Source organism: Bos indicus, chromosome 12 (assembly GCF_029378745.1).
Source record: "Bos indicus isolate NIAB-ARS_2022 breed Sahiwal x Tharparkar chromosome 12, NIAB-ARS_B.indTharparkar_mat_pri_1.0, whole genome shotgun sequence".
NCBI lineage: Eukaryota > Metazoa > Chordata > Mammalia > Artiodactyla > Bovidae > Bos > Bos indicus.
In genome coordinates, this window is record NC_091771.1 from 9748722 (window position 1) to 9759191 (window position 10470).

The 10470-nt window shown below is 41.1% G+C and overlaps 1 pseudogene; it reads right to left on the bottom strand.

Moving 5' to 3' along the window:
• Positions 1–2615: 2615 nt before the first annotated feature.
• On the bottom strand, positions 2616–3876 carry LOC109567116 (pre-mRNA-splicing regulator WTAP pseudogene; annotated as a pseudogene).
• Positions 3877–10470: the final 6594 nt, after the last annotated feature.

A 10470-nucleotide genomic window follows, 5' to 3' on the forward strand; every position in this document is an offset into this window, starting at 1 on the left:
CCAAGGCCCACTCTTCACAACACAACCAAGTGAATACCAATTATTCCAGGCTCCTTTTCATTATTTTCTGTGATCAAAGAGTATAACCAGCATCCCTGCCTCTAGCAGCCCAGAACTCCACCCATTCAGCAACTCTTCCATCCTGTTTCACATCCTACATGGAAGCAGTCACAAGAGCTTCTCTGTTGTATAGCCTTTCAATCTCTCTCCCATCCTCAATATTTCTATCTGGACTCCCGTTCTTTCTATATCTTCTAATCCCAAGATCAATCACATCTTAGACCAGGGGTCCCCAACCCCCAGGCCATGGACACTAGGCCCAGTCCTTGGCGGGTTAAGAAGTAGGCTGAAGAGCAGGAGGTGAGCAGCAGATGAGCAAGTAGAGCTTCATCTGGATTTACAGCTGCTCGCCATCACTCTCGTCACTGCCGAAGTGCCAGCTCCTCTCAGATCAGTCGTGGCATAATAAATATCATGGGCTTGAATCATCCCCAAACCTGCCCTGCCCCAACATCTGTTGAAAAATTGTCTTGGGTGAAACTGGTCCCTGGAGCCAAAAAGATTGGGGACCACTGCCTCTCTCACATTGTTCTCCTGGATTAGTAGAACCGAAGCTGAACTGCTGCATTGTTGCTTTCTCTCCAAAATGTAAATGGAGAACCTGCAATTCTGCTCAGTCCACACTCTTTACAATGGCATATGAGGACTGTCCTGACCTGGCCCTGGTTATCGCCACAACCTCATCCTTTCTGATTATGCTTCACTACTGAACGTTCCCCTGTGTTTAACTTTGTACCTCTCAGTAAGTTGTGTGTTTTCTTTCATGTTCAGACCTTTAGGGTGTATTTTCTGAGGAGAATAATGAACCTTCCCTAGGACTTATCCTGCGGCTTCCCAGGCAGCGCAGTGGTAAAAAAAAAAAAATCTGCCTGCCAATGCAGGAGATGTAGGACACAGGGGTGAGATCCCTCTGGTTGGGAAGATCCCCTGGAGGAGGAAATGGCAACCCACTCCAGTATTCATCCTAATTTTGTTTAATTAAGCAAAGATGCTGTTCCTTCGGAACCAGCTAAGCTATTGTCTCTTTGGGGAAGCCTTTTCTGACTGCCACAAATGTATTAGCTGCTGATCATAACCATTACCATACAAAATTAAATACAATTCAATTAGGAAGTAGCACACTACATGTGATTTTTCCATTTTGAGTTTTTTTTTTAATTTATTTTAAATTTTCTGGGGTTCTACAGCCTCTGATTCAGTAAAACAAGGGAGTTGCATTGAATGAAACTTTAAAATACCTTCTAAATGTAAACATTTTATATTTCTTATAGCATATGAGGTGCTAATTTTAAAGAAGAGGATTTCATAAGCACTTATTATGTATAAATTATTTAACATTCATTTTCTCATTTAATTTGATATTAGTAGGAATACCTTATGTTACAGTAACAGAAACTTAGTTTAAACCACTTTTAATAAAAGAAAGTAATACTTGTATGACTGCACAAAATGAAACAAAACACCAATCTAAAGCAAGCATTAGCCCCTGGTACAATTGAATCCAGGGTTCAAACCATATCTTCAGCACTTGATGTCTCCTTCATTTTTGTCTCTTTATTCCTCAGAGTTAGTCTCTTTCTCATATAAGCCCTCTTAGAAGCAATGACCCTGATAAAAAGCTCAGCTTTTTCATTATCATTCATTTAATAATTCCAGAAGAAATAGAGTTTTTCTTTCCCAATAATTATAGCAAAATTGCATGATTGAATCTTACTGGACTTACTTGGGTTATGTGCATAATTTCCTGTGATCAGAGACATTCAAAAGCAGGACTAACTAGTTCTAAGTACCCAACCCTAAATTAAGAGTCTTGGGGTTAGGCCCACTCAGACCTCCTAATCTGAGATCAGGGTAGGATTTGTTGCCAAAAGATAATCTCTTATTATTTTTTTTTTTAAGGAGTTACAATAAAAGTCTTTATTTAAGTTTGATCAGTACAGGTAAGATATACTAGATCACAGAGCAATATGCATTAACAGGATACAACAATTCATAAAAACTGAGTAACCATGCACACAAATTTCTTAAACATTCAATCACCTAAAGAGAAAATGCACAGATGTATGGTGGCAAAACTGTATCTAACACTGAAACTACTATAGGACTCCTTCAACAAGTCCAACTTTTAGTGATAAAACTACTGTACTGGGCAACCTTGGCAGTCATAAACCCACATCTCCTCCGACAAGTCTGAATGGTGCATAAGCGTAGTAACAGCATGAGTAAGAATGCCCTCACACAGCACAGGTTCTAGGGTAGACACAGATTCACACAGACATCACTGTGTTATACTTTAAGCAGAGTTCCATTTACAACTTCACATTAACTCATATAAAAATAACCTGACCCTACACAAAATGTCCTTTTAGCAACATTCAAAGTAATTAACTGTTACAATTTCCAAAGTGGCAGAGGTATTGAAGCAAAGAAAAAGGGAAAAAAGAAAAAAAAAGAAAAAAACCCACAAAAAAGGCAAATTGTGACAAAAGTATGCGTTAATTAAATGGACAGTATCCTCTTCCAAATTAAGTGACACTGTATAAGAATTTGCTGGATTTTTTTTTTTTTTTTTTACAAAACTGAACCCTGTACATTTACAGTTGAGGCAAAGCCATTCTGAACGTGGCGGGAAGCCGCAGTTCGGTTACCTTTCCCACTCACTGGTTTCTCCTCTTGCAGAGGAGAACAGACTCTTAATGACTGGAGTCTGTGTCATTTGAGTGGTGTGTGAGAGAGTTTTCACTGCCCCTGGGAGAGTCTACACTTTCATACCCTGCACTGAGTTGGTTTACGTAACTACTACCTCCTCTGCCAGTTCTCTCCTCCAAGCTGCTGGAGGCCTTATTCCCATTCCCTGGAGAAGAAGGAAAGTCATCTACGGCTGTGTCCCTGTGAAATCCAGACCCAGACGTCCTCTGCCGGGAGGAACCGCCATTACTTGGTCCGTTGGCCAGATGACTGCAGTCTTTACCTGTGGCCTCTGCCTGTCCTACAGGCTCAGAAGATGTAGTCCTGCTGGTACTCGGGCCTGGGGCTTGAGACTGCTGCTGTTGGTACTGAGCCAACTGCGGGCATGTCTCCTTCAGTTGTTGCTGAAGAACTAGAATGGTACTCTGCATACCCTGTACTTCTTCGTCAAGTTGAATGATGAAGTCATTCAGTTCATCCTGACTGCTTTTAAGCTCCTCACTATATTTCTTCTGTAAAGCCAACTCCACTTCAAGTTGTGCAATACGTCCCTGGGACAGCTGCCTTCCAAGCTCTTGATTCTCCTGGATAAGCATTCGACACTTCGCCATTAACTTTTTGCCTGTTAGGCTACCAGGCGTAAACTTCCAGGCACTCAGTTCATTCTGGGCTTGTTCCAGTTTGTCTGCAGTCTGTTCCAGTTCACTTTCATTTTTAGGAATAACAGGTTGATCGCTGGGTCCACCATTGTTGATCTCAGTTGTGCAACGCTAGGCTGCTGGACTTGCTTGAGGTACTGGATCTGAGTAGTACACTCTTGCATTTCTTGCTCCTTGGTTGCTAGTCGCATTTCAAGAATGTTTTCCCTGCGTGCAGATTCTTGCTGCTGCTGCTTTTGTTTTTCTTCAGATTCCCTTTAGCCAGTTACATCATTAGAGTTGAGATCTGTGTACTTGCCCTCCAAAGCTTGCACATATGCTTCATACTGTTTCCACCTTAGAATTAATTCATCTCGTGCCATAACTTTGAAGTCTGCTTCACTCAGTCGAACCTTTTTGGGAAGAGGTTCTTCGTTGGTCATCTTGAATCCTCTCCAGACGGAGGCTGCGCCGGCGCCCACCTCGTCACGTAGGCTGACCCCACGCTGTCCTCTCGCCGCCAAGGCTGCCAGACCGTGCTGCCTCCGCCGGCCCCCGCGCTCCTCCTCCGTGCCACAACCCTGGCGCTGCCCTTTCGATAATCTCTTATTAGAAGAAAGGGATTTATGCTAGCCAAGCAAAAATTAGCACATAATCTGCAACAAAATCCAACGGTTTGTGAGGCTGGTATTATGATCCCCATATATTTTCTCACCAAACTAAGGGTCAGCACACTTTTTCAGGAAAGGACAAGAGAGTCAATATTTTATGTGGGTTTTTTTTTTTTTTTTTTTTTTGAGTCATAGGTGGTCTCTATCACTATACATATTCTATTGGTTTTTGTACTTCCCTGGTGGTTCAGACAGTAAAGCGTCTTGCTTACAATGAGGGAGACCTGGGTTCGATCCCTGGGTCAGGAAGATCCTCTGGAGAAGGAAATGGCAACCCACTCCAGTACTCTTGCCTGGAAAATCCCAGGGACGGAGGAGCCTGGTAGGCTACAGTCCATGGGGTCACAAAGAGTCGGACATGACTGAGCGATTCTATCACATATTCTATTGTTTTTTACAACCCCTCAAAAAATGTGAAAAGCTTCCTTCGCATGGAGGCTGTATGGAAACCAGCAGTGGGCTGGATTTGATTCATGGCTCTGGGCCCTGCGCTAGACAGTAATTTGAAGGCAGAATCTGTGTTTTGGTGGTATTAGTATTCTCAGAACACATGGTGAGTGCTCCGTTAATGTTTGTTTGGTCAGTAAGTGCAGGCTTGACTCAGTTACATTGAGGATTAGAATGAGGCTATGAATCTCAAACTCATTTCATACGTGTGTTGTTGCTATTGTTCAGTTGCTCAGTCACATCCAACTCTTTGTGACCCCACGGACTGGCAGCAGGCCAGGTTTCCCTGTCCTTCACCATCTCCCAGAGCTTGCTTAAAACCACGTCCGTTGAGATGGTGACGCTATATAACCATCTCATCCTCTGCCACCCTCTTCTCTTTTGCCTTCAGTCTTTCCCAGCATCAGGGTCTTTTGCAATGAGTCAGCTCTTCTCATGAGGTGGCCAAAGTAGTGGATCTTCAGCTTTAGCAGCAGGCCTTCCAATGAACATTCAGGGTTGATTTCTTTTCGGATTGACTTTTAGTCAGAGCATGAGAATAACAGAGATGGAAACACTTGCTTAAACACTTGACAAATTTAATCTAACCTCAGCCTTTTCGGGAGAACAGTTTGAAGAAGGGGAGAAGGAAGGAAGAAAGAAAAGAGCTGAGATGTTAAACAATAATCCTTCATGCAGTCATTAAAGATCATATGGAGAATGCAGTGAGCCTTTCTAATAGTACAGCAGAGGGAAAAATACAAAGAATCTGAGAAAACACATTCTTTTGGAGCACCACCCAAACAGTAACTGTCACTGCCTAAAGGACAAGTTCATGAGATAAACTGTTGAGAGAGAGGTAGAAATGTCTCTAGTTATATTTTTAAACATAGAACCCATCTAACTTATGCCTCCAAGCTTCTAAAGCCAAAGCCCTCAGCTTCCCATAGCCAGACTTGCTAAGATCTACAGCTATGGCAACAATCAAAGGAAGTGGAGCTTCTGTGACAGCTGGAATGAAATACTATGGAGAGAAAAATCACAACTTTATATTTGCGTGTGCATGAATGTTCAGTCATGTCTGACTCTTTGTGACCTCATGGGTGGTAGCCCACCAGGCTCTTCTGTCCACATAATTTTCCAAGCAAGATTACTGGAGTGGGTTGCCATTTCCTACTCCAGGGGGTCTTCCTGACCCAGGGATAGAACCCGAGTTGCCTACATCTCCTGCACTGACAGACAGAATCTTTACCACTGTGCCACCTTGGGGAGTTTTAATTTATGCTATATAGTACTATCTTATTCATCTTTCTTTAATAAACACATGTCAAATTTGCAGGTATATCATTGTACCACTTAATCATTCCATGACATTTTTTCTACCACTATGATCTGACAGTCTTTCAACCTCACATAAATGCCAAGTACTTTGATCCCAACATCTTTTCCACAAGTCATCCCTCGTGAAGTCCTCTTTTCCTCCTCATGTAGTTTAAAATACACAATCAATGGAGTAATTACATCCAATCTTAATTTCTTGCTACTCATTATGGCTGAATGGTAGCATCCAAAATGATATGCCCATGTTCTAATTCCAAGAACTTGTGAATGCTATTCTATTTAGAGAAAAAGACAGGGGTCTTTGCAAATGTAGTTATGTCAAAGATCTTGAGATCATTCTGAATTATTAATGTGGACCCTGAGTCCGATGACAAATGTCCTTAGAAATGACACATAGCACACATGCAGAGAAAGTGATATGAAGACAGAGACAGCAGTTCTCGTGTTGTGGCCACAAGTCAGAGAGAAGAGAAGGAGGAAATGTGTCCAAGGGGAACAGATATTGGAGTGATGAGGCCACAAGTCAAGAAATGTCAACAGCAACCATAAGCTGAAAGAGGCAAAAAAATATATTTATATATATTTCCCCTTAAAGCCTTTGGAGAGAGTTCGCCTGTGCTGACACCTTGATTTCAGAGTTCTGACCTCTAGAACTACAAGAGAAAATAAATTTATATTGTTTTAAGCCACCCAACCTGTAGTGATTTGTTACAGCAACCACAGAAAATTTTTTAGAGTTGTCTGGGTCATGGCAAACCTCCACCTCCTCTGAACCTTATCCCATGCACTGAACATGGCTGGAGAAAACTCACAACTATTACCATTTTAAATCCATAACTACAAACTTCCCTGGTTCATCTGTGCTCTTTCTAGCTCTTCTCATGAATGACTTCTTATACTCACTCTTGGCTGGCATTATCACTTTATCTTTCCCTGAAAATAAATAGAAGAAATCAAAGAAGCTTTATAGGCTCTTATCAGGCAGTAGGTAGCCATTTATCCTGGATATGTAGATCAGGTATTCATACTCCCCTCTAAACATCTAAGGACAATTCCAGCCCATGAGCTAATCAACCCTTTCTTGCCTATCAAAGGTCAAGACTCCAAAGATCGCCCCATCTTTTCTGTATACATCAAGTTTTCTCTCTCTTGCAGGGGTCCCCAGCCTCTGGGATCTAATGCCTGATGATTCAAAGTGGAGCTGATGTAACAATGACAGAAATAAAGTGCACAATTAATGTAATGTACTTGAATCATCCTGAAACCACAACACCACCTCTAGTCCATGGAAAAAACTGTCTCCCATGAAACTGGCCCCTGGTGCCAAAGCATCTGGGAACTGCTGCTCTACTGAATTGCATTCAACATACAAAAATATTCTTCTTTATACCATCTACAATCATAATTCTTCCTTATGCAGCAAAGCTCCACTAAGTTGTCTGAACTGATTCCCTCCAATTCCTGTCTTCTCATTTTGAGTTAAACATACTCGATCAAGTTTTGCCCCTACTCCATCAACAGTACTCTTAGCAAGGTGTCTTAACTGGATGCTGCTAAATTTAGTGATCCATTTCTATTTCCCCATTTACTTGTCAGTAGCACTCAACACTGTCTCAATGTCTTCCTCCTTGTTAAAATCTCTTGACTTGGGTTTGAGAACCCCATACTCCTGTTTTTATGCCTCCCTCACTGACCATTCTCATTTCCCTTGCTAATTTCTCCTCTTTTCCCTAGCTCTTAGCTTTTTTATATCTCAAGGATTTCCTTTGTCCTCTTTACTTCCCACACTCAAAATTTTTTGTGATCATACTGTCTCATGAATTTAAATATCATCTATTAGTAGGATAATCCTAAATTTATGTCCCCAGTCAAGACTCTTTTCCCAAACTCCAGACTATATCCACCTGTTTCCTTTACTTATCCATTCATTTGAACTTGAAAGTAGGCATCTCAAACTTGCATCCAAAACAGATCCTTTGAGTTCTCTCCCACAAAATTATCTTTCCACATTATCTTAATGGATAGACTATTATTTATTCATGGATTATGGGTATTATCCACAGTTTATCCATTAGTTAATGGGTTTCCCTGTGTCTCAGATGGTAAAGAATCTACCTGCAATGTGGGAGATGTAGGTTCAATCCCTGGGTTGGGAAGATGCCCCAGAGAAGTAAATGGCAACCCACTCCAGTGTTCTTACATGGGAAATCCCATGGACAGAGGCGCCTGATGGTCTACAGTATGAGGGGTCACAAAGAGTCAGATGACTGAGCGACTTTCTCTTCACTTCATCCATTAATTTCTTAAGACAAAAACCTCTGGCGTGGAATCGGAGACATCTATATATAGTTTTTGCATCCCACATCCAAATTATCAGAAAATATAGTTGGTTCTATTGTCCAAATATACTGAGAATAAGACAATTAATTTCCATCTTCATTGGAAACACCCAGTCCAAACAACCATTATCTCTTATCTGATCTACAAGTTGCCAGCTTTGTCTTTCAAGACTATAACTCAGATTATATCACTTCTCAAAATGTTTCCAATAGTTTTCCTACTATCATTCAGAAAGGAAATTAAGCTCCTCAGACTAGTGTATACCATTTATATCTTTAACCATATTTTCTGTCGTCTCCTGCATTCACTTCTCTATAGCTATGTGGGCACCCTTGCTGTTCCTACAAAATACCTGACTACCTTCTGTTAGAACATTTACACTGGCTGTTCCCTCAGACTGGAATACCCGCTCCCCAGATAACTGCAGGTGTAACTCCTTCACATCCTTTAAATCTCTGCTCAAATGTCATTCTTCTCTGAGGTCTACACTGACCACCATATTTGAGAATTACCCTGACCCCAACTACTGCACTCCCTATTTGCCTTCCTTGATAAGGCAAATATTCTCCATGATCCTTATCATTTTCTGTCATACTATATGATTTCTTTAACTCCTTGTTTCACTGGTTAATTTCTGCTCCCCTTCCCCACTAGAATAATTTCCCCAAGGCAGGGATTTTTGGCTGTCTGTTCCCACTGGTAGATCTCAGAGTCTTAGGATGGTACCTGGCCCTTTGTAGGCATCCATCAGAATTCATCTGAATAAATATTGTACTCCAGTGACCCACTCTATCACACAGAAGTAATAGGTCTTTGAGTAATCCCATTAAATTTCAAATACCCTCATTCAAATGATTTGAATGTTAGTAAATTGAACAGTCAGAGAAAAATATAACCATAAAGACCACTTTTAGATGTCAACATTTCATAATTTCAAAATCTTATTAGGTACTAATTTTTGACAACAAAGAAGAAGAGGAATTGACATTAATCAGACACTAACATCATGCTGCTGCTGCTGCTGCTGCTGCTAAGTCGCTTCAGTCGTGTCCAACTCTGTGTGACCCGAGACGCAGCCCACCAGGCTCCCCCATCCCTGGGATTCTCCAGGCAAGAACACTGGAGTGGGTTGCCATTTACTTCTCCAATGCATGAAAGTGAAAAGTGAAAGTGAAGTCGCTCAGTCGTGTCCGACTCTTCCGCAACCCCGTGGACTGCAGCCTACCAGGCTCCTCCGCCCATGGGATTTTCCAGGCAAGAGTACTGGAGTGGGGTGCCATGGCCTTAAAATTCATTTTTATTTATTGGAGTACAGGTGCTTTACAACGTTGTTTTAGTTTCTGCTGCACAGTGAAGTGAATCAGCTCTTTGTATTCATATATCCCCTCCTTCTTGGTCTCCCTCCCATCCCCCAGCACCACCCATCTAGGTCATCACAGAGCTCCAAGCTGAGCCTTCTGAGTGTTATAGCAGGTTCCCACTAGTTATTGTTTTAAACGTGCTAGTGTATATATGGTAACCCAATCTCCCAATTCACCCCAGCCCCTCTCCACACCCCCACCATATCCACACATCCATTCTCTGTATCTGTGTCTCTCATCCTGCCCTGCAGATAGGTTCATCTATACCGTTTTTCTAAATTACACGTATATGTGTTAATATATGATATTTGTTTTTCTTTGACTTTTTTCACTCTGTATGATAGGCTGTAGGTCCATCCATGTCTCTACAAATGACCCAACTTCCTTCTTTTATATGGCTGAGTAATATTCCATTGTATATATGTACCACATTTTCTTTATCAATTCATCAGTCTATAGACATTTAGGTTGCTTCCATGTGCTAGCTAGAACTGTATGTATTGTACTATATATATTGTAAATAGTGCTGCAGCAAACATTGGAGTGCATGTGTATTTTTGAATTATCATTTTCTCTGAATATATGCCCAGTAGTGTACAGTAACTCTATTTTTAGTTTTTTAAGGAATCTCTATTCTGTTCTCCATAGTGGCTGTATGTAATATTTTAATCCAACAACTCACTTAAAATTCTATGGAGTAAGGTATTCTCTTCTCATTTTATAAGTGAAGCTTATATGGGAAGCTTTATTATCATTTAGTCTCTCAGTCATATCTGATTCTTTTGTGACCCCATGAAATGTAGCTCGCCAGACTCTTCTGTCTATGGGAAGTTTAAGTCACTTATAAGCAAGAAGAACTGAAATTTTACTACACATCTATCTAACTACAAATATGTGCAATATATACAATGATCCGTTTAACTGATCTATCCGTTCAGTTAAAAG